Source organism: Vanacampus margaritifer, chromosome 6, assembly GCF_051991255.1.
Source record: "Vanacampus margaritifer isolate UIUO_Vmar chromosome 6, RoL_Vmar_1.0, whole genome shotgun sequence".
NCBI classification, from domain to species: Eukaryota; Metazoa; Chordata; class Actinopteri; order Syngnathiformes; family Syngnathidae; genus Vanacampus; species Vanacampus margaritifer.
This window is the reverse complement of record NC_135437.1, coordinates 15,201,109-15,222,702: the sequence shown is the minus strand read 5'-3', so window position 1 is coordinate 15,222,702 and position 21,594 is coordinate 15,201,109. Positions and strand designations below refer to the sequence as shown.

Sequence of the window (21,594 nt, the reverse complement as noted above, 5' to 3'; positions counted from 1 at the left end):
GTTAGGGTTTCAAGTAGGGGTTGGGGTTATTGAAACACTAACCCTGTCTCGAAACCTTAACTGTGTGTCTTCTTTGGCGTTATTTCATTTTAGATATTCAAACTTGTTTTTGCATCTGTGACAGCAACTAACGTTGTAAGGTTGCTGCTGAACATAACAGAGGACAGCTCAACTTTGGCAAAGAAAGTTTGTGTGATCGTGTGGCTGCGCTGAGATGTGGCGTCCCCGAAGCGGGGCCGCGCTTTTGCGCAGTGTGTGAAATGAGCTTACAATTCCATTACACGCTGGCCCAGACCCGGACAAGAGCTCACTCTTGTTTCCATCAGCCCACAGGTGGACTCCGGGGGCCGACCGAGACGCAGCCCGCTGAGTCGTGAGGAAACACGGCCGACGGCCGCCCAGCAGGAAACAACTTGAGTAAACTTTTATTTTGAAATGACATGGGCGTGAGCATTACTTTAGAGGGGCTCTGTAATGGAAATTGAGCACAACGTGCTGCTAAATGTGAGCGGATAATGTTTGAAGAAGCAGCATGTGGCTCGTTATGCAAGAGGATTCGGGTGTATTCCAAAGCGCTTGGCTGATAAACTTTGATCAAATTTCCACACGGTTACGACCGCTGTGAATTTTCAATATCACTGCAAGCACATTTAGGGTCTCGGAGAGTAGTTGTCGGTTTTCTGGTTTCTTCACCGTAGACTGTAGAAGAAGAAGACAAATTATATTGTTTTGAGGGTATTTTTTTTATACTGCTTGCCTCATTTTTCATTTTTTTTTAATGCCTTAAAATGTGTGTGTGTGTGTTTTTAATTATTTTCTTTCTGTCAAATATTTCGGTATTGTGTTCCATTTTTTTGGTCCATTTTTTTTTTTAATTTATTTTGCATTCGTTTCATCTAATAGTTATAATTTTGTAATTTATTAATATAATATATTAAGTATTTTTTAAGTAATTTGTATTTATTGTGTAAAATATTATTATTATTTTATTTGTAAATTTGTGAATTTTTTATCAAAAACTTGAAAATACTTTTCTATTTGTAATATTTGTGTATTTTCTATTTTAAATATATGTATTGTGTAATTAATTTTTTTTTTAAATTTGTGTCTGTATTTTTCATTATTTTCTATAATTTTGTAATGTATTTTGTATTTAATATATTAAAATGATAGATTCATTTAATATATATAATATTTAATATATTCATTAAATATTTTATTTTGTATTTGAATTATTTGTGCTTTTTGTAAATTTGTTTGTGTTGTAATTTTTTAAAATCATTATTATCTTAGTATCATTTCCCAGTACTTTCGTATTTTCATCTAATTTGCTTTTTTCCTATATATTTTGTATTAGTTTCTAATATTTTAGTTGTAATATTTATATTTTTTAATTAGTAGGTTTTGGTTTTAATACATTTTGTACTGAAAATATATACTCTCTTTTTTTACCCAATAATTTATATTGTTCATAAAACTGATTACATTGTTTTCGATGTTAGTGTAATTTTGTCTAATTTGCATTTTATTGCCTAATATTTGTGTTTTTGTTTTTAACATTTGTTATCGTTTCTGTATTTGTGTCTAATTTTCTGTATATGTTTCTAATACTTTGTATGATTTGTAATATTTGTGTATCAGTTTGTATTATTTTTCTAATGTGAAATGTGTGTGTGTGTGTGTGTGTGTGTGCACGTGCGCGTGTTTGAGTGCGTGTGCGTGTTTTATGGCATCCATTTAAAGATTTCAGCATTGTGGAGCCAGGGGGCCTACTGCAGTAATAATAAAAACCGGGATGCCCACCATGGATCATTGTGATTGTGACACTTTTCACCCGGTTGGCTCACGGTTTCTTCCGGACAATTGAAGGCAGTACGATGAGCCCACCCTGATAATTGACGGCATTGACCACAGGGGGCAACGAAAAGCCTCCTTTTGGCCAATAACGTTTGTTTTCACTCCTCGGGTTTCCCGTCAGGCCGTCTCTGGTGATTGAACGTAGCCTCGTTTTTTTTTTTTAGCGCTCCCCACCCTCACTAACTGGTTTTGTTGTGTGTGCGTGCGTCCCGTCGGCCTAATTGTGCGCGGGATATTTACGGGGGCCATCGAGGCTGACGGGTGATGAAGCCGGCACCGTAACTAAAATATACGGCGAGCCGCAGAGCGACGCGGGGATATACGGCCGGGGAATAAGGGAGATTGCAGTGTTATTAAAACGACACGTCGCAATGCCGGCAGCCAATCGGCTTCCAGGGGGCGTGGCACAGTGGTGGGTTGACAGACGTCTGCCACATGAGCTGAAGAGTGTGCACATCACAGAGAGATGGCGGAAGAGTACGGTGGGGGGGGGGGTCTGACATAACAGCAAGCATGTGTACAGGACTTCATGCTGGCACAGCTGCTTTAGAGCGCCTTATTGTTGGCCATAAGTACATAAGTCATATGCAGAGAAAGATGGAAAAACAAAATAGGAGGCTTTTTGTTTTGTTTTTTTAGCTCCAACTTGATTGCCAACGTGTGGACCAGGGCTTTGGGCTGGCATGGCCAGTTTAGAGCGCCTCATTGTTGGCCATAAGTACATAAGTCATATGCAGAGAAAGATGGAAAAACAAAATAGGAGGCTTTTTGTTTTGTTTTTTTAACTGCAACTTAATTGCCAGCGTGTGGACCAGGGCTTTGGGCTGGCATGGCCAGTTTAGAGCGCCTCATTGTTGGCCATAAGTACATAAGTCATATGTAGAGAAAGATGGAAAAACTAAATAGGAGGACTTTTTGTTTTGTTTTTTTAACTCCAACTTGATTGCCAGCGTGTGGACCAGGGCTTTGGGCTGGCATGGCCAGTTTAGAGCGCCTCATTGTTGGCCACGAGTGTACGCAAATTATGGACAGATGGCGGAAGAGTGAGTAGAAAAGTCCGACATGACAACCAGCGTGTGGGACCAGGGCTTTGAGCTGGCCAGTTTAGAGTGCCTCATCGTTGGCCACGAATGTGTTCACATTATGAAGAGATAGTGGAAGAGTGAGGGGAATAAAAAGTCTGACATAACAGCCAGCATATGTACTGGACTTCATACTGGCACAGCTGCTTTAGAGCGCCTCGTTGTTGGCCGTAAGTACATAAGCCATGCAGAGAAAGATGGAAAAACAAAATAGGAGGATTTGTCTTTTTTTGGGGGGGGTTAAATCCAGTTTGATAGCCAGCGTGTAGACCATTGCTTTGGGCTGGCGGGGCCTGTTTAGCGCGCCTCATTGTTGATGATGAGAGATAGTGGAAGAGTGAGAGGGAATTAAAGGTCTGACGAAACAGCCAGCATGTGTACTGGACTTCATGCTGGTAAAGCTGCTTTAGAGTGTCTCGTTGTTGGCTGAGAGTCTACACTTTATGTATAGAAAAACGGGGAAAAAAACAAATATGAGGACATTCTTCCTTTTTAAAGTGCGACTTGACAGCCAGCATGTCGGTCAAGGCTTCGGGCGGGCACGGCCATTTTCGAGTACCTTGTTGTTGGCCATGAGTGTGCGCACTTCACGGAAAAAAAGGGAAGTAAAGCGGGGGGGGGGGGGCGTTTCATGGTGGTGTATGCACTGTACAGTTTCTTTCGGTGCAGTTTTAGTACTTTTGCCACATGACTAGTGTTAAACTCTATACACACAACAAAGTTGCCAACGTGAACGCGTCAATCATCGGTGAGCAGCAGAGTAATACTGTAGACATGATTTATATTTTTCGCACATAATGTGTGTTTTTTTCCCTTCATGTTGTGGCTGCGGTTCATCAAGGAGACAAGCTGTTAAATATTCATGAGGCGTGTTGTGTTTCTTAAAATAAGGCTCATTAGCGCTCCCGGCCTCTTTTCAAGTTTCCGCCTTTCTCGTGTCACTCTCCAAAGAGCAACACTACAGTTTGTTATGCGTCTTGGCACCCAAAGTGGGTTAAGACCGTCGCCGTGCATTCGCTTGGACACCGTGCTAGAAATGACGCTTTGAGACCAACAAAGGGTAGCGGATGGCGTCACCAGTCTGTGATTGGTTTTCGATGACTTGTGTTGGCACCCATGAACGCTAGCTGGACAAATGGACACACAAAAAGAAGGGGGTCACTGTGATTATTGTAATCAGGCCTGAAAAAGAACGACTCACAGCATTGTGGTAAACATGAGGGAGGTAGATTGCAGTGCATTCACGTGCTCAGCATGAAGCTGCACTCTATAAAAATAAAAATAAAAATAAAATGAAATAAAATAAATATGCTTATAAAATTTTCAAAAAGGAAAATCTGAAAAAAAAAAGAAGAAAGAAAGAATTCTTGAAAATAAAAGTTAAAATAAACTAAAATAAATAACAATAGTGAAAATACAAAAATATTAATTACATAAATATAAAATAAAAGAGCTATACAGGTCATCGCAATCCTGCCCACATTGGGATACTGGCACAGGACAGGACAATAAACCTCTAAAATATGTTTTTGGTAGGCCTGATGTTTTCACCTCAGATTAGACCCTCAGAAACCCCGTATCGCCACGGCAACAGCGTGTAGTGCTGTCACTAACAACTTTTGGATTTTTAAAATAAAAAATCATTTTTAAAAAGCAATAAGTGTCCTTGCGGAAACATGAACTACAGACGCTCCCCTACTTACGAACATTCAAGTTACGAACAACGGTACATACGAACATTTCTGCGTGTACAGTATGTCGAAAAATGTTCGGAAAGAAATGCTGTAAGTTAGATTTTGTATTGCGCGTAGTGCTTCTTTCCGCCGCTAATACCGACGATTGGCGCTGTGAGAGCTCATTGGAGGCTGAGCAACGTGGCAAGGAGGAGGAGGAAGAAACGCCGGTCCCCATGAAGCAGGAAATAACTTTTGAAGCCGATTCCAGAGACGACGAAGAATCTCTCATGATATAAAATCCTCCTCTTCCTCCTCCTCCATCATCTCCTTAAGCATCGAGTACATCTTCCAAAAGTAAGTTAAACTTCATTTTATTTATCTTATTACGTACATGTACATACTGTGTGTGTCTCTCGCTCTCTCTCTCTAACATACGTAGTACAGTACTGTACGTATTCTCTCCATTTTATTAAAAGTTTTTTTCAGTACAAACCAATGCAGGTTACTTGTACAAGCCTTAAACATACTTATATAAACCTTCAATATACTTATATAGGCTTTAAACATAAATTATAATACAAAATATAGCACTGAAGCAACTTACGAACAAATTCAACTTACGAACAAATTCACCTTACGAACGATCGTCCGGAACGTAACTCGTTCGTAAGGTGGGGAGCGTCTGTTTTGGTTCCGGGCCTCCGGCAACTTCCAGGTGCCACAAATATATATTTTTAAATGATTAAAATAGCTTTGACGCACGCATTTTTGCGTCGACCAATTGGTCGACTTTTTTCCCCAGCCCTAACAGCGTGCAACAAAAAAAAAGCTTTTCATCTAGAACAGAGGTCCCCAACCCTGGTCCGGGTATCCAGCCTGTTTTCCATGCCTCCCACAGCCAACACAGGTGATTCATATCATCAGCTAATCAGCAATCTCTGGAGAAGGCTGATAACGATCTCCACCTGTGTTGGCTCTGATCTAGAACATCTTTAGATGAAACAGCCAAAGTTTGAAGATGATGGGATAAATAATGTGGGAGGAGTTTGTTAAATGATGACCTCTATAAAAGGCTAAAAATGGCGCAAAATTACAAAATAAAGACAAAATGGTAGACTACCCATATAAATAAATAAAAAATATAAAAAAAAAAAAAAAAGGAGAATCATTTTTAAAAATAGCAAAATAAAAGATGCTTAAAAATATAAAGCAAAAATTAACAATCACAAAAATACCTAATAAAAACACCGCCAAATATAAAACAAATAAAATGATCCATCCATTCACATTTTCAAATATAATCCCCCTCTTTTGGGAGGTGTTCACTGAACAGAATGTTTGAGAACGACCTCCTCTCTCACAGTGTCAATTAAGCAACAACCTACCCGGGCCAAAGTACTCCAGCTTTTGTACGCACCCTGATAACGCCACAAAAGGCTTTTCTGAACAGCCAATAATTGATTTTGCAGTGAGATTCGTTCTATGAGGAGAGAACAGATGAGTCAATTACACTCCGTCACCTGGCAGCTCTCTACTCTCAATGCAAGGCTTTCCGTCCATGTTGAGGGGGAAAGAAACACTTTTCCCTCCCAAAATTGACACCTTGCGCATTTCACAAAAGTCAGAGAGAGCTTCCAGGGACATGCTTTGTTGCCAGGCAACGCCCGGAGCACCTTTCACCAATAGAAATATGGGCCTATATTCAACACGATTCATATGCTAACTCAAGACGAGCAGTCTGGGAATATTTATTTATTGAAGATGGGGTGAAGCATTTTTGGGACTAATATTAAATTCATTTTCACTGAAGCAACTTCCAGCTGTTTTACTGGATTTTGACGGATTTTGCAAGGTTCACAAAACTTTGAAAGAAAGATTAGAGTCTCTTTTTTCATCAGGAAAAAATGTATATTTCCATCTGTTTCCGTTTTGTAGCAATTAGCATTAGAATATAGCTAAGTGTTATCATTAGTCACAAATCTGTTTAAAACACTGTGGGGGGGAGCCTTTTTTCAACATGGCCCTGGTTGATCTCTTATACTCCGCTGCCACCTGTTGGCCGTTTTTGTAATAACTACCATTGCTTTAAGCGTCCTCTTTATGTCAGAGGCTGCATCAAAGCCTTCTCCAATGCTCTAGCATAAAAAAAGGTAAAAAACAACAACAACAAATCCTTATAAATACATTTTTGGGACAGTGGTAATATTTGTGTCATATTATTTGGGATGTTTGATACCACTTTTTCCAAATCAATACCAGTACGAGTACTCAAAGGTTGAATAGGCACCGATACTGTTATCAAGAACCCACACTTTCTAGTACTTTTGATACATAAATTTTCCGTTAAAAAATGACAGATTAAAAAACAAAATGATATATCCCAAAGTAGCATTTTTCCTTAAAATTGCATGAAATAAATAGCAATTTTCTGTTCTCCTAATTTCAAATTTCTTGTTCCTGATCGTAAAACAGCAACAAGAGGATGGCCGATACTGGTATCGGTCGCCGTCGCAAGTAACAATACCTTGAAATAAGGTCTGGTATCAACCCGATACCAATACCTGGTATCAGTACTCAACCATCACTACCAATTATGATACGATACAATGAACTATGATTGGATACGCTCAAAGTATGATCTGATATGAGCCAATCCAATTTGACCGATACCAGTCCGAGTATTTTTCCGAGTCGTCACCGATACAGAGTACCGATACCACTAATACTTTTCCCAATATAGCATTTTTCCTTAAAATTGCATGGAATTATGTCAATTTTCTATTTTTCTAATTTCTAGTTCCTGTAAAACAGTTGCCGATTGTGAGTACCGATACCCAGAAATAAGGCCAGGTATCGGCCGATTTGATGCCCGGTACGATACTGATATCGATACCTAGTATTGGTACTCGCCCATCCCTACCAATGTTGTGCTCTGATTACGATATGTCCTGGTACGAAATGATGCCATGAGATACGATACGAGTAACTCCCATAACGATATGTTAGAGTATGATGAGCCCTTTTTTTATTTTTTATTTTTTGCAGCATAAAAATGCTACCAAGGGACACTAAAGAAAATCCCATGAAAGGAAAACCAAAGCAGAGAAATGCATGTAATTGCTCGGTTGTACATTCCGTCCTTGGTTTTTCCACCAAGGCAGATCAAAAACAACAAAGTAGGACTGGTTTTATCTCATTAGCGCAGATGCAGTAGAGAGGCTGGTGGGGGTTTGTATGGGGGTGGGCTCGTAGCGGGGAGGTGTTGCTTCCAGTTCCAAAGGGAAATGAAACAGTTTTGCCCATATTTGCTTTGTTATTTAGCTGGAAGAGCTCAAATTAATGACTCGCACTCTATTCATTACCGTCGCCGTAAACACATTAGTCCAATGAATCGTCTCCGAGCACACCTGGCCTTATCTCCGCCGGAAAAGGATCCAGGCGGGCATGCGGGCTGGCGGGATGGCGGGATGGCGGGCTGGCTCTCATCCTGCCAACACACTGCAGGCGTATTAAAGAAGAGGCGGCGCGGCGTTGATGGGAAGCGCTACCTGCCGCCTCGTCGGGCCCCGCAGCTGCCTCCCAGGAAGCCGTAATGCATGAGATCTGTCAGTGTCAATTTCCCGCCTAATCTCGCCGCCGCCGCCGAGGCCGCGTTGGCTCTCCAACACACAACACGGAGCGGCGGGAATTTCACCTGCGATAAGACAATCGGCGCACGTTTGTTGGCGACGTCCAGGTGGCACGACAACACCACGGAGGGGGAAGGTTCAGGCAAGCAGCTGCCTCCTGATGATTGCCAGATACGACTCGTGTGTAAACGGACGCTTGGCCGTACGATGAAGCTCTTCCCATGCAATATGATGCGATTCTAATTATGATGCGATTACAATATTAATATTACTTGCAATGCAATACAATATGATTCCAATGAAATATGATTCCTTGTAATTACGATACAGGACTAATATGATTGACGGCCAATCACAATGCAATTTTTCACTTCAGCCAAATGTACTCCAATTACGATACAATCGAACACAATAGGATTCACTCCAATTTTTATACAAAATGATGCAACACAATTTACTACAATTACGATATGATTCTCTCTAAAATAGTGTAATGCAGTGCTTCTTAATTATTTATTTGCTACGCCCCCTCAGGAGGAAGAAAATATTTTGCGCCCCCAACTCGCTGCTGCGACTATAAATGTCAAAATTCATTGCTTAATCGGCAAGTAATCGATTATCAAATTAATCGACATCTATTTTAATCATCGAAAAGTGTCCAAATCCATCGCATTTCAGCATATCACAAGTCATTGTTTACTGATTTCTGTAGTCCTTCATGAAAGAAGACTGATTATCTAATGTTTAATCAAAATAAGACATTTGCAAGCATCTATTTTTACGATGACCGAATGGGTAACATACTACAACATCCCCCTTTTTAAAATCACTATATGAATATGAAGTATGAAATGAACACCAATCACTGGTTAATAAACAGTAATCAGGGGAAAAAGTGCTTTTTTAATAGACTTTAACACAAAATTTAAATTAATCCGATAAGTCGATTAATCGATTGAAAAATCGAGAGATTAATCGATTCTAAAAATATTCTATAGTACTAATAATTAGCATCATTTGTCTACAAAATTGCGGTAAGTACGTCTCTGCAGATGAGCTAGTAATCGTTGCACACTCTCTGACAATGAGAGTGCCACTGCCACCTACTGTAGTGGATGTGCATTTACAATTCCCCCCGGGCATCACACTGCGCCCCCCAATTTGATGGTGTCATGCGATACTAACAATAAGATCGCCTCCACTTTATAACCGCTTGGCTGATATACAATGCAATTAACGCCAATTATGATTCAAAACCATGCCATTCAGTCATTCTATTCATGATATAATGTGATGTAATAAGCCAGACTGTGATATATTAAATCAGATTATGATTCACTCCAATTACAATACGATACAATAGGATGATATGTCATGCTGACAGCCAGCCTGATGGCCACCGTCGTCATCCTTTATGGCCCCATTCGAAACCCGGGGCGGAATAAATAATAGCGTACACATTTATGCCACGTCTCGGGAATGAATGTGAGCGGAAGAAACTCCAAGAAGTCGTAAAAATGTCGTGATCTCCTGCCGTTGTCTTTAAGTGGCGAGCTAACGAGCATAGCGCGCGGCGTGAGACATCATGCCTCATTCAAGGTTGTCAGGGGAGGAATTATCATATTGCACGGCAGATATGACTTTAAGTCAGAGAACAGATGTTGAATTCAAAGAGCTGTGAAAAAAAGAGGGGGGGAAAAACAGCTTTCACGAGCGAGCTCACCGGGCTCCTTGGAGACAAACCGCTAAAAAGGTAAAGAGGAGCATTCTGCACATTTCAGGAAATCTTTTATGAGCCGTTGAGGAAAAAAATAGGGAAAAAATCTATAAAACAACTGAAGAATTTTTTCCCCCCCTATTTTTATAAAAGGAATAAAAGCATTGTGATTTTTTTTTTCTCTCTGAAAGCCTTACTTTTCTATGCTACTTCCGGAAAATAAACAAATAAATTGTTTTCTGACGCAATGACTTTTTCCACAGTTTTGCTTTGTGATTTTGCAGTTCTACGATAAATTTGTTTTTAATTAACTCTTTCACTGCCAAAACTTTAAATAACGTTTAGTAAAATCCTATAGAGGAGTGCCAAAGACGTTAAAATACGTTTTTTTCAAAACAGAGGTGAAACTAACCATTTTCTATTGTTGATTACTGAAAAACGGAATAAGGTAGAAACAAACCTTTTTTCTGATGAAAGATGAGAGTCAAATCTTTCATTTGGTAGTATGTGTGTTTCCATAGTCCAAACACATCATTTTCTGTGGACCTTGAAAGATCAGTCAAAAATGCTTAAATCGGCTGTCACCCACGGCATCCCTTTTCTGAAGACGTCTGGCAGTCAAAGAGTTAACACTTTATAAAAAGACAATTTAGACTCTTTTCAAAATGGTCTTTGATGTTTACAAAATGTTAATTGAACACTAAATTGTCTTTTTACGTATACAAAAACACATCTGAAGATGAAATTGTCTTTGATGTTTGCATCAGGTACGTTAGGTCCAATTGAACACAAAGTTGTCAAAGACACTAAATTCTCTTTGATGTTTATAAAATGTATATTCTGTTCGTTATTGTCTGATGTTTACAAAAAGGTTCATTAAACGGTCTTTGATGTTTACACACCAGCTTGGAGAAGACTAGTCTTGGACTCATAACTTGTCTTTGAGTCGACAAAAACATTGGTGCAGTGTTTACAAAAACTGGATTTAGCTAAAGACTGAATCGCTTTACATGTTTACAAAAAAACACTTAGATTAGCTTCACTAAAAATGTCTCTGATTCACACTTTTGAAAATTAAGATTTGAAACACGTGAATGAAAAAAAATGCAGTCACTCTCCACCTATAACTGGAAGCAACAATATTAAAAGCATAACTGAAAGGTTGTCAAGGCTGCCCTTGTTTCACACTTAAAGCCAAACATTTTTTTTTTTTTGTATTTTAAAGTGTTTATCTGCTTGCTAAAAAAAATTAAATAAAAATTTGCTGTTTGCTGCTACACAATAAACTTGCAACAATTTGGATTAAGTGGCGGGGAACTTGCTCCCTCCTCACCTCGCACACCGGCGGGAAATTAGCATCACAAAGAGCACAACATTAGCACTGCACGCCTGCCGCTACCGCTCACTTCCTGTACGGCCTCGACTGAAGGCAATGCGACGCGACCTCCAAAATCTGCGGGGTGTTCATTAGCATGGGACGGCAGACACGTGTAGTATTTGTATTGTCTGGTTTGCGGAAAGCAGGATGGCGCGCCAGTGATTAGCATGTCTGCCACACAGTTCGGACGTTTGTGTTTGATTCTCCTCCCACGTTCATATTAGCATATTAGCTTCATCCAAATTGTCCACAGGTGTGATTGTGAGTTGAATTGAGTCTTTGATGTTTAGAAATACAAGTATGTTAAATTGTCCTTAACATTCATTAACTCATTCACTTGCAGCCATTTTCACTGAAGCAATCCCCTTCGCCCACAGCGGTTTAGCTGGATTTTGACTGATTTTGCAAGGCCGACACAATATTGTGTTCTTTTACTATAAAAACATGGAAGAGTCCCTTCCTTCATTGGGGAAAAAAAAGTATATTTCTATCTGTTTCCGTTTTGCAGCAATTAGCATTAGAATTTAGCTAAGTTTCATCATTATTCACAAATCTGTTTAAAACTGTGGGGGAAAAAACTTTTTGCAACATGGCCCTAGTTCATCTCTTATACTCTGCTACCACCTGCTGGCTGTTTTTGTAATAACTACCATTACTTTAAGTTTTCTCTTCTGTTCAGAGGCTGCATCAAATCCTTCTGTATGCTCTTGCATAAAAAAAAAATTAAAAAAAAAATTAAACAACAACATATAAATACGTTTTTTGGGACCACTGTACTATTTAAAATAGAACATATTTATACGTTTTTCTGAGCAAATGAGTCATAACCGTTTTGACATTTACAAAAGCCTAATTGATGACTTTAAATTGTCTTTACGCTCAAACTGTCTTTGATGTTAACAAAATAACTTACATCAGACTCCTTGAGGTCTTCAAACTCTCTTTGATATTTACAAAGAACAAATAAATGAGGCGTCCTGGCCACCGCCGTTTCTTTATCTTGAGCCGCCTGGACTTGGGCAAACGCGTTCAAATTTAGCCCGATAACATCATTTAACCTGTGTGTGCACGTACGTACGTGCGCGCGCCTGCGTGTCGATGCCGGATTAATCATCGTAATGTAACGCGCACGCCTATAGCGAGCAACACTAATCCTCACGTATTAAATCAATTTTCCACGTGGACTCAGGGAGCCCTGCAGGAAGACGAGTCACCAAAGTGGCCGGGAAAAGAGTTGAAAGCGACAATAGCACCAATCATAAGCTTTTTTAAATTGTCATAAATGTACGTAAACGTCATTGAGAGTGAAATTTGTACAAAAAAAAAGCCCCATTGTGGGACTAATAAAGTTGATCTAATCTAATCAATGTTTAATGTCTTTGATGCTTCCATAAAAGTGAGCATTTAAGCCTCTTAACTGGCTTTGATGTTTAAAGGCTTAGATGGGCTTGCTACACTGAAAATCAAATAGTCTTTGAATAGTTTGTTGAAGACTAAATTGCCATATAGAGCCATTATATACTATAAATGTTTTTGTTAACATAAATTTACAAAAACATGTATGTTTGATTCATTAAACATTGAAAATGATCTTATTGTTGCTTAAAAAAAACGTGCATTTGGTTAATTGAAGACTAAATTGTCTTTGATTACAAAAGTACGTAAGTTAAGCCCGTATCCCACTGAGGGGACGATCGTTTGTGTTTGGGACGGTAGTGAATGTGGATTTCACGTCAAGGTTCGTTCAAGGTCGTAACGTTCACTAAACCTTTGCTTGTACATGTTCAAAATGTCCTTGCGACAACAAAAACCTTTAAAACTGTTGGCGAATGTTGCGACCATGAACGAACCCTGATGAGAAAGCAACATTCGCAGACGCAACCGTTCAAACCATATACGTCGTATACGGGCTTTAGTTTCACTAAAGACTAAATTGTCTTAGATGTTTACAAAACACTTATTTAATGATACAAACTATCTTTAATGTTTAAAAAAAAAAAGTCCAGCTCACTGAAAAAACGTGCAGTTTCATTGAAGATAAAAATAGTCTTGATGCTTACAAAAAAAATACATGTTAAACTTTATTGAATATTAAATTAGTCTTAAGAGTTTAGCCGGTAGCGTCACTGTAAACTCATTTCCTCATCTTTATGAAAAACTGTACATTAGGCTCAAAACTGTCTTTGATGTGTATAAAAATGTGCACTTTAGATCATTAAAGCCTTTAAATAGTCTGACGTTTACAAAAAAATTGCTTAAACTGATAGCAAAAAAAAAAAAACATTCTTTGCGGACTAAACTGTGCTCGCTGTTAACAAAACCATGTACAGTACTCACATGGAAGACTAATTAGTCATTTACTATTGCATACAATGATATGTTGAAGAGCATGCAAAGGTGTCATTTGCACAAAAGCGACCCAGCGCACCTTTTTAGAAAAACAAAAAATAAAAAGGGGAGAGCAGATCTGCCGCCAGCCGCTGACCCAACCTGACCCACTTCTGGCTGATTTATGCTTCACGGGCCCACAGCAGACACAGCTTTGTTCGGCTGGGGTCATAAATCTCAGACTCCTCAGCGCTCATCAGCTGACCAGACGGACCCCCACCTCTCCCCTCTCGTCATACCCCCACACCACCTCCACTTCCTCTCAGGGATCACCTGAGCCACATCGCCGGCACTTCATCAGCCTGAGCAGACAATGGCGGCGAATGCAGCCAAGTAGGCGGCCACTCAGGAGTTCACCCATTTGTAAACACTCCCTGGGGCGGGTTTTGTACTCACTTTCTTCATAAAACAAACCGAGAAAATGGTAATAAAAACACAGCTAATTGCAATAAATAATAGTACGGAAGAGGATTAGGGCCAGTGAAGAGAGAGAAATAAAGTTTGGCAGGATTCTCACTTTATTTTCAGAATTCTGACTTTAAAGTCAGAATTCTGACTTTAAAGTGGAAATTCTCAGAATTCTGAGAATAAAGTGAGCATTCTCACTTTAACTCTTTGACTGCCAGACGTTTTCAGAAAAGGGATGCCGTGGGTGCCAGCCGATTTAAGCATTTTTGACTGATCTTTCAAGGTCCACAGAAAATGTTGTGTTTGGACTATGGAAACACACATACTACCAGATGAAAGATTGGACTCTCATCTTTCATCAGAAAAAGTTTGTTTCTACCTTATTCCGTTTTTCAGTAATCAACAATAGAAAATGGTTAGTTTCATCTCTGTTTTGAAACAAACGTCTTTTAACGTCTTTGGCACTCCTCCATAGGATTTTACTAAACGTTATTTAACGTTTTTGGCAATCAAAGAGCTAAAGTGAGAATTCTGAGAGTCAGAATTCTGAGATTAAAGTCAGAATTCTGAGAATAAAGTCAGAATTCTGAGATTAAAGTCAGAATCCTGCCAAAACTTTTTTTTCTCTTTTTACTGGCCCTAATCCTCTTCCATATTAGAGAAACCATTTGAGGTTATTGGTTAGACTTTTTTTTTTTTTTCATTTTTAGGTGAGCTTCAATTACATGACATTAAATTACTAAATTGTATTTTCATGTTAGCTTCATTGAAGCCAAAGACATTTTCAAAGACATTATATTTTATTTGTAGAAGGCCCTAAATTGTCTTTGGTGTTTACAGGAACAAACTAAAATGTGCTTAACTGTAAAAAAAAAAAGGGGGGGGGGGATACAGCTAAATTAGCTTGATTGCTAATTTAGCTTGATTGAAATCATGTGTTGCCATGCTATGATGTCATGCTATTAGACACCGATGCACACACCACAAATAAACCATCGGGAACAGGCTCGGGCCGCTTGATCAAGTCAAAGGGCCACAACAAAATCTTCCCCCAAGCTTCTACTTGGCACATGATGACGAGAAGTGTCAGGCCAAGCTAATTAGACTTGCGGGTGACAGACAGAAGCGGGACACGCCTCCATAATTCATGAGCGCCATTGATGTGGCGACGGCATGCAGATGCCCACCTGAGGAAAGCGGGGGAGTTGCGGTTTGGAGAGATGGAACGCGGGACGTTATCTCATCATCCCTGCCATTTATTGATCCAGGCGATAAGGCGGCGGCTTCAAACGAGCGTCAGGTAGAAAGCAGGCTTGCAAAGAAAGCTGCTTAAACGGAAGCGACAGGCCGTCTAAAATGTTTGTTCATCAGTTAGCGCAATGAAAAACTCTCGTTCCTTTGCTAATAAATGTGTTTTGGAGGCTCTTGTGAAAGATGTTAGTGAGTTCCTGAACCTGGAGGACACCAGGGTAGTTTAAAAACTGCACCAGATACACCAAGTCCAGCATAGAGACAGTACAGAACTTGTTTTTGATTTCAAAAGTATGATGTTAACTGCACTTGAGGTTAATTGAATTTGATGTTTTAAAAAGAACAGTGGCTGGTTCGATCCTTGATAATGAAATTGTCTTCAATGTTTTGAGAATTACAACATTATCTTCATTTAAGAGTTGACATGCCTTTGAAGAATTCAAAAAAGACGATGCTGACACAATTGATATTTTCAAAAACATGATTTTCGCTTCATAGAGGAGATTCTAAAGTTGTCTTTGATGTTTTTTAAAACAATGTTAGCTTCAGAATTCCTAAACTGCCTTTGATGCTCACAAAAGCATGTACACTCGATTTATAAAACATTCAAAATGGTCTGATGTTTACAACACAACGTTAGCTGCGTTGAAGATTGTCGTTGGTCTTCTATGCGCTCAAAAACACAATGTTAGCTTCAAAGACCCTAAATGATCTTTGATGTTTACAAATACAAGTACAATGTTCACAAGAACACGTGGACTACATGCATAGTGCAGTCCCTAAATTGTCTAAGATGCTTCCAAAGCTTCATTGAAGACTCTAAATTGCATTTTATTCTTTCAAAAACACAATGTTTGCTTCAAAGTGTCTTTGATGATTACAACATGTACAATGTTCACAAAAACAAGTACACAAGGGTTATAAAACATTCAAAATTGTCGCTTTCAAACAACATTGCAGACTAAACCGTCTCTTTGTTTAAAAAAAACATGAATGTTCACTTCATTGAAGTTTGAAGCTGTTCAGATTTTTTTTAAATATTCGTACATTCGGATCATTAAAGACTAAATTGTCTTGATGCGTTCTAAAATGTGTACGCTAGATTGAAGGTTGAAGCATCAGCAACGTTTATTACATTGCGTGGGTGGAATGAGTCATAGGGACATTTATGACCTCCACTAGCGCAGACGCGGGGGGAGACTCAAACCGGGTGGGGGTAGTTCCGGGGGTTTGGGGGTCAAGAGGCACTGCAACCATTATTGCTAACATTTGTCTAACCTTTCACGGGCGATTCTTGGAAAAGGACAACAATTGGGATACAGTAGATAGATACAGTAGACATCAAGATAGTAGACACATGGGTAGGTTAAGTATATTGCAGTTTAAGAATTCAAATAAAATATCCTAAAAAATGTAAATAATATAATTTCAATTAAATTCATTGGAAAAACTCTTAGAATATGATAACAAAGACATCGTTTTTCTGAAATGAGTGGATAAAAAAAGAATGTTGAAAAAAGAAAAGTTGCATGCGGTTAAACAAATTAATTTACTAAATAAATTAGATACCTGAGGCTAATTAAAATAACTGATATGTCTAGTACAGAGTGGATGGCAAATGCACTTAATTACAGAGAGTGGGGAGCACAAGTGTAATAGAGAAAAAAAAAGAAGAAAAAAGCACTCCTAAAACGAATCGACTTTTATGACCATTTGAGGCAGTGAAGAATTTGAATGTTAATCCAAGTGTCGTCGCACATACTCCATATTTATGTTCATAAGTCTTGATACTGCACGGTGCGTTTTAATTAACCCCAGGACTCGCTTTGATGAGGAATGTTTTACCATATTTTACAGCCAATTTTGATGCAAATTAGGGATACATTAGAGACAAAAGTATTGGGACACGGCTCTTTGGACGATAGTTTGGCTGCATTGGGCTCGGAATCAACAGGGTTCTTGCTCTCATGCAGCAATCATTGCAGCGACCATTTCACCCTGTGATTAAAACAAGAATCCGGTTCATCTTGAATGAGCATAACACATTCAAGTACTTGCATTTCAGCATCACGATGCTTCTTTTTTTTCTTCCAGGAATTTGTGTTTTATTATCAAAGAGGCTTGACATAGATGAGTTCAAAAGTCATATATATTTTTAGACTAACAGACAGCAAGCGTTTTTTTGCCCTTAAGAACATTAAAATGAAAGAAAGCAAAAAAGAGCTCTTTCTGGTAACAAGCTGGGGCTCCGAGAAGCTCTGTCCACCTCTGGTGACCCCTAGTGGGCCGGCAGCGGGAAGTAATGAGCCACTGTTTGGCTGGGGAGAGATGGAGGGGTGGGGGGAGATTTTATGTGGGGGGGGGGGGGGGGGGGTGCCAGCGGCAGAAACCCGAACGTGACGCAATTCCTCCGTCGCTTTGTGAAGGAGGACGCTTGACCTTGTCGATGTGTGACTCTTTCTTTTTGTGTTCCATGTGATTAAAACACACAATAACGGTCTGTGACTTAAGTGCAGAAAGGACAGCAGCTCGAGAAAGTCATACATACGTGAGCAAAATAAATGTTTCAAAGATTTTTTTTAAAATGCGGACTTTTGATTGACAGGGCACCGTTTCTAATATTTTTGCTGCCACACAAATTGAAGGACAGAGAGAGCGACAGCAAAATCAAGTCACACACATGCTCAAACTACAAAAATTTAAACTAAAGAGAAATTCTCATTTTTGGTGGAGTCCACACTTTTTGTCGACAGGGTAGCAATATTATTTTGGAGGTGCTGCCCCACATAGCAGAAAAAGAACAAGGAGAGTTGGCAACAACAGGAAGTTTCAGTATCAGGCCCATACCGGCCTTATTTTGAAAACTTTATTTTAAAATGTTATCTTTTTTTTATTCTTTTGCTTTTGATTCGGTATTGTTTTAATGTTTTGTGATATTTACTGTTTTTATGTTATTTGTATTGTTGTACGTTGTTTTATTTCTTCTTCTTTTTACTGGATTTACCTCATGTAACGTTAGTTCGCTAGAGGAGACGTAGTAACAGGACTGAGAACCCCCCCTCGCACCTTCCCACCACCAGAGTCCACCCACCCAAGTAGATTTCAAATCTGTTGGAAACACTGACAGCGGTTGTTTTAAAGTGCTATTATAGTTGAGTTATTTTCAGTGTCAGGTACATGCGGAGCCTGCCGAATGTGCCAATACCAAATACTTAAGGCAAAGAAAACTGACATTGAGTAAGTCCTCCATGGTAGTAGTTGGCGCTATACTGCGGCAGTTTGACAGATCGGCAAATCATCATTTGCTTCAAATATTTTTGTTATTGTGTTAAAATAAATTTATAGATCAAAAGCACTAACAGTATTGGTACTCTGTATCAGTCAGTACTCAAACAGTGACTACTCATACTGGTATTGGTCTGGTATTGAACATCTAGTCATAAGTTAAATCATTCACAGTTATAAGAAAATATTTAAGACATCCATAGTACTAAGTAAAGCTACATAGTGATGAGAAAAACCTTCCAGATTCACGAGTAAATCCACCCATAGTTCTAAATAAAACAATCCATCGTAATAACTAAAGTGATTGAAATAAATAACTAAATCCATCAATAGTACTAAAGAAACCCATTAAGTAAAGTCATCCATAGTATTGAGTAAATCTATTAATAGTTAAGTAAAGTCTATAGCAATAAGTAACGCTATCATTGGTATTAATAGTAATAATTAAATCCATGCATAAATAACTGCTGCCATTCATGGTGTTAACTTAAAGTAATCAGTAAATGTATTAATAGCAAAAATCCATCGATGGTCAATTAGTAACAAGTAAATTGTCTCCTATAAAAACAAAGTCATGCTGATTGACTTGCACGTCCACGCTCACTTACCGACGTGCGCGCGCCCGTCACTCTCCTCCACGTCAGCACACGCCGATGTCCGCCACCGAAACGCCGGGGCTCCGGTGGCACAGCAACGAGCGACGCCGCCACAAAGCAACCCGCGGGCGGGCGGCGGTGCAGCCAGTCAGGCTCCAGCCGCGAACGTCCGCACTGGCGTCGACACCTCCTTCTCCTCTTCCACTCCTGTCGACTCGTCCGGTGCTCACCTCTGTCCACTTTTGCTCCACTTTTTTTTTTTTCTCTTTTAGCTGTCCGAACTGCTGCCGTACCGCAAAGGTGCCATCGGTCCGGATTGTGAGCGCCGTCTGCCGCTGCTCTTTCGGAGCGGATGCTCGCGGCGGCGCGGAGCTGAGAGCTCGGGAGGGGCGGTGCGAGGGAGAAGCAGATTGGAGGGAGAAGTGGAGAGCAGCTCGCTCCAGCTGTGTGCACGCTTGTGCAGCGAGCCTCGGCGAGCCCGGACACACCTGTCAAGAAGGCACACTCAATATTTAACATAAACGATAAGAAGACTCGTAAGAAATGGTTTTGAAGATAGAAAATAGTCCATGCCTAAGCAAATTGAAAGAAATTGAGCGTCATCAGCAGGTTACAGAGAGGAATACAAACGTCCCTGCAATTACCATGGCTCAAACACCTGTTGTTAATTTGGCCGTTCAGCTGTTCAAAAAGTAGCTGTGAAAAAAGTATCCTACTCACTAAGGCCCCGTTTCAATGTGTCTGCACAAGTCTCTTACGGCTTAAGACGTTCGTCCACATGACGGCGCAATTTCGGAGCTTGAAACCGATCACTTAGAAAACCGATCACTTAGAAAACCGGGCTGCAGAGTGGAAAGATTTCAAAACGTGCCCCGTACGCGTTTGTCTTGACACCATATGCAGGATACTCCTCCGGTGATGACGTAATGGCCGCAGCTCGATGACGACGCATTGTCGCAGATTGATGACGTATGCGCCAATGCGAACCGTCAGTCTGTCAACAACAATGGCAGATAGCCGTGTCGTCGTCGTTTTGCGCAGCCTCCTTAGCTTGCTTATACTTTTGCAGCAAAATATTTTGCTTCTTTATTTCCACGTTCAACAAGTAGTATTGTACTTGAATCACCCGCCATTGTCATTTCTCCTGTGTTCGTCTTTTTCATGTTGTTTCGATACATGCAAAGCCATGTTTGTTCTGCAGATTGCAATAAAGTTAGGAAAAAAAAGTGTTCGTCTTCTTCGATGATTCTTCTTCCATGCTTTCTGTTAACTCCCTGTGGCTACGCTACAGCGCCACTCCAAACTTGGCATGTACATTACAGCCGTTACACATCCTCAGCGTCTTCTTTTGGACACACGCAAAGTCTTGAAATTATTCCAAGTGTGCGAGATTTGTTTGAGGAACGAAGCCGGCTTTGCTTCTGTCTGGACGAGGCCTAAAACAGTGGGTCGTTGTAAAGACAAAAGTTTATGGAAGGTCAAAAATTTTCTTACAATATGTTACATGCGCCCACACTAGTCTGAACACAGCATTGTGATTAATATTACGTTATGGAATATGAATTAAGCAGAAGAAAAATTACTCGTTTTTGTCTATCAAGTTGCCTTGTACAGCCTCTTGCTGTCGACTGAAAATGACATCACTCAGAGTTTAGGTAACGACCAATCACAGCTCACCTGTTTTCTGTGTTTGGTCATGTGACGTTTACAAGCGAAGCCATAAGGTAGTGGGCACTGTGATGCCATCTTCAGTTGGCAGAAAGTAGCAAAATGGCTGCCCCCAGAATCCCGTTTAGATGATATTGTAGTTCTGTTTTGTTTTGATTCAGTGCATTTATGATATAACATAAATAATAGTAATCATTAATTTGGTCCAATAAAAAACATTCTCTGATAGCTCCATCATTTTGTCAACAATTTTAATAACTTGATTTGGTTGATTGGTTTATTTGGCCAGTTTGTGACTTCATCAGTTACTAGGCAGATTTCATCTGTCTCAATCACCTGCCATCAAGTCTAATAAAAACAGTTGTACCCAATCAACGAATCACAAGGGCCGTTTCCTTGGCAGCTTGAAAGGATTGCATAATAATAATAATAATCATAATAACAGTAAAATAATTTAGTTTGGTGAAATCACACACTTGTAAATTCACTTGTTGATGGGCAGGATTCATGAGGTGCAATGTTTGCGCATCACAGTCCATTAAAATAGATTTCATGGAAACAATTAAAACAACAGTAAACGTTATTGAGTAAAATAAAATGTAAGGAATTCAATTAACGCCTCACAGCTCAGCAAGGTCAGCCAAATGTGAGAAAATGCG

The 21,594-nt window shown here is 39.6% G+C and overlaps 1 protein-coding gene across 4 annotated transcripts in view; it reads right to left on the bottom strand.

The window, feature by feature from the left end:
- The window catches only part of mgat4c (mgat4 family member C), an 87,820-nt gene extending 67,673 nt beyond the window's left edge, over positions 1-20,147 (bottom strand). Inside the window, exons 1-2 of one of the 4 annotated variants that reach the window (XM_077569598.1) lie at positions 19,841-20,147; positions 19,280-19,755 (exon numbers count right to left, since the gene is read on the bottom strand). The gene's annotated coding sequence lies outside the window, so the exon portion shown is untranslated. Of the gene's footprint in view, positions 1-19,279 lie in introns of all 4 variants that reach the window. The other 3 variants (XM_077569595.1, XM_077569596.1, XM_077569597.1) reach the window with 3 other exon arrangements.
- Positions 20,148-21,594: the final 1,447 nt, after the last annotated feature.